The 3,553-nt window shown below is 40.9% G+C and overlaps 1 non-coding gene across 1 annotated transcript; it reads left to right on the forward strand.

Moving 5' to 3' along the window:
* Positions 1–3,280: 3,280 nt before the first annotated feature.
* Positions 3,281–3,352, forward strand: trnaq-uug. Its single transcript has one exon. It is a non-coding gene; the product is annotated as a tRNA-Gln (tRNA).
* The last annotated feature ends 201 nt before the right edge of the window (positions 3,353–3,553 follow it).

Consider the following 3,553-nt stretch of genomic DNA (forward strand, 5'->3'; position numbering starts at 1 on the left):
AGATAACAAGGTGTAGAGCTGGATGAACTCAGCAGGCCAAGCAGTATCAGAGGAGCAGGAAGGCTGACGTTTCGGGCCTTGACCCTCTAGCCCGAAACATCAGCCTTCCTGCTCCTCTGATGCTGCTTGGCCTGCTGAGTTCATCCAGCTTTGCACCTCGTTATCTTAGATTCTCCAGCATCTGCAGTTCCTGCTATCTCTATTAGTGACACCTTCTGGTAGGGAGTTCCTTCTATGATACTGCCTCACTCCCCTGTCAGCCAGCATTTCTTGCCAATCTTCCTTCACGTCTCTCCAGATAGAACAAGTATAATGGTTTCCCATAGAAAGTGGTCATTTTGTGAGGGAATTGTGGCAAATTTGTTTTCATCAGTTGAAGCCCTGTTCTCGTGCATTGAAGGGGAATAACCAACTGTTTTAACATTAAGCTCCAAAACAATCAAAGTAAATATGAACTATGATTCATTTTTCAAAAGACACCTGACAGGCTAACATGAATTTATTCAAAGGCAAGTGTTCCTGGATTTTTTGCTTGTCGGTACATTTATTAATGGATAAATTTTGCAATCTGATCACAGGGAATCACAAAATTCTTACAACGCAGTGTGTTCGCAGCAGCTCTCTGGATAAGTAATTCTGAATAAGTAACCTAGCACAATTCTCCCAGCTTCCCCTTGCAAAGTATAAATAATTTAAAGGTAAAGCAGTCTAAACCTGTAACCGAGATAAGAATTGGTCTAATATTGGAGCCTTTCGTTCAGGTGTCAGGGTGTTTGTTTAACCAACATGTTTCAGTCATACTTGGACATGGCCAAAGCGTTGGAAATAATATTGAATCACAACAAAAAAGATTTCTGAAGAAAGGTCTAGTCCGAAACGTCAGCTTTCCTGCTCCTCTGATGCTGCTTGGCCTGTTGTGTTCATCCAGCTCTACACCTTGTTGTCTCAAAAAAGTTAAAATGTTTGTTTACAGCATTTGTGAGTCATAAGTATTCAATTTATGAATGTCAGCAAAATGAGGTCACTCCCACAATGCTGTCATTCAAAAGTTATCAAGCAGCATTATAACGCTGGACTGAAATTCCGTGTCACTGCAAAGCTATTTGTTTCAAATAGCCAATTAAGTGTTTTGGAGGTGTAGTCACTGTTGTAATTTGACATGTTTTACATTAATCTGGTGATCTGTAGCATACATGAGAACATAGAAAACAGGAGCAGGAATGCAGGTTTACACAGATAGGGTAGCGGGTTGGATCAGGGTGGGATACTCTTCAGAAGGTTGGTTTGGACTCGATCGGCTGAATGGCCTGCTTCCACACTGTAAGGATTCTATGATTCTTTGATTCTATGAGTAGTCCATTCGACCCTTCAAGCCTGCTTTGTCATTCAATATGATCATGGCTGATCCTCCAATTGAATCCCTTGTCCCTGCATTCTCACCAAACCCTTTGATCTCTTTACCCCTAAGAATTATATCTAACTTCTTCTTGAAAATATTCAATGTTTTGGCCCTAACTGCATTCTGTGGCAGAGAATTTCACAAGTTCATCACTCTTTGAGTGAAGAAAGTTCTCCTTATCTCAGTTCAAAATTGCCTACCTCTTATTCTTTGATTCTGCCTCCTGAAAGAGCCCTGTTAGAATTTTATAGTTTTTATAAGATTCGCCCTCATTCTTCTAAACTCTAAACAGTGAATGTGATGTTAACCGACCTGGTCTCTCTTTGTACAACAGTCTTGGCATCCCAGTTTTGACAGGAATGTGTCTGGCAAGGTTTCATTGCAGTCATTCCTTGGCCAGAACATCCTTCCTCTGATAAGATCAAAGCTGCACACAATACTCTCGGTGTGGTTACACTAAGGCTTTGTGCAGTTGCACATCATATCACTGCTCCTGTACGCAAGGACAACATACCATTTGCATTCTTGACTACCTACTGCAGCTAAATGCTTACTTTCAATGACTGGTGTACAAGGATACCCGGGTTTCATGGCATCTCCCCCTTTCCTGATCTGCTACCATTTCAGATTATATTCTGCCTTCCTGTTTTTGCTACCCAAATGGATAACCTCACATTTATCCACACTATACTGCATTTGCTCACTCACTAAACTTGTCCAAATCAGACTGAAGCTTCTCTGTATCCTCATCACAGCTCATCTTCCCACCCAGCTTTGTGACATCTGCAAAACAAAGATGTTGCATTTAGTTCCTTTGCCTAAATCATGAACATATATATTGTGAATAGCTGGGGTCCAAGCACTGATCCCCCCAGCACCCCATTAGTCACTGGCTGGCCATCAGAAAAAAATACTATATATTCCCACTCTTTGTTTCCTGTCTGCTAACCAGTTCTCTATCCATGTCAGTACACTACCCCAATCCCATGTGCTTTAATTTTACACACTGGTGTCTTATATGGGACCTTATTCGAAAGCTTTATGAAAGTCCCATGTAATGCGCATCCACTAGTTCCCATGATCAACTCCACTAGTTACATCCTTGCAAAATTCCAGTAAATTTGCAAATCATGATTTCCCAATTGTAAATCTATTCTGACTCTGTTCGATTCTATCACTATTTTCCAATTGCTCTGCTATTAAATATTTTATAATGAACTATTGCACTTTCCCCACCAATGTCAATGTGAGGCTAACTGATTTATAATTCCATTTTCTCTCTACCTCCTTTAAAAAAAGTAATAGAGCCATACAGAGAGGAAGCAACACCTTCGGCCCAACACATCCATGCTGACCAAGTTTCCTGAACTAAACCAGCCCCATTTGCTGACGTTTGGCCCATATCCCTCTAAACCTTTCCTGATCTTGTCTTTTAAGTGTAACTGTACCTGCATCCTCCGACAGTTCATTCCACTCATGAACTACACTCTGTGTGAAAAAGTTGCCCCCCCCAGGTACCTTTCAAATCTTTCTCCTCTCATCTTAAAAAATATGTCCCCTAGTTTTGAACTCCCTCACCCAAGGGAAAAGACCCTTGCTATTCACCTCATCTATGCCCCTCATGATTTTATAAACCTCTACAAGGTCAGCCATCAACCTCCTATGCTCCAGTGAAAAAAGTCCCAGCGTATCCAACCTATCCTTATAACTCAAACCCTCCAGTCCTGGCAACATCCTGGTAAATCTTTTCCGAACACTCTCCAATTGAGTTTCGGAACATATTACAAACATCAAAGCTTTTAGCTTTTAGATTAACGCCAAACCTAGTTCAAAGCTCCAAGTATATGCTTGATTGATAGTTCGGCTGACAAGCCAGCATGTGGTTCTATGGTGTAATGGTTAGCACTCTGGACTTTGAATCTAGCAATCTGAGTTCAAATCTCAGTAGAATCTTAATTTTAGAGGATAATGATTAAGTTACTGACCAAGAAATCCAGTTTCCTCAGGTAATAATTTAGAGGATGTGAGTCTTAGAAACCAGTTAATAAAAAAGCATTGGTTTTGGTTAGAATGACTATGCAACTGTCAGACTGTAAAATATGTACCGCTCTAATAACATCCTCGAGGTCAGGAAATCCCCTACCCCCACCCAGA

The sequence above is a fragment of the Rhincodon typus genome, chromosome 27 (assembly GCF_021869965.1).
Source record: "Rhincodon typus isolate 14 chromosome 27, sRhiTyp1.1, whole genome shotgun sequence".
In the NCBI taxonomy this organism is placed as follows: Eukaryota; Metazoa; Chordata; class Chondrichthyes; order Orectolobiformes; family Rhincodontidae; genus Rhincodon; species Rhincodon typus.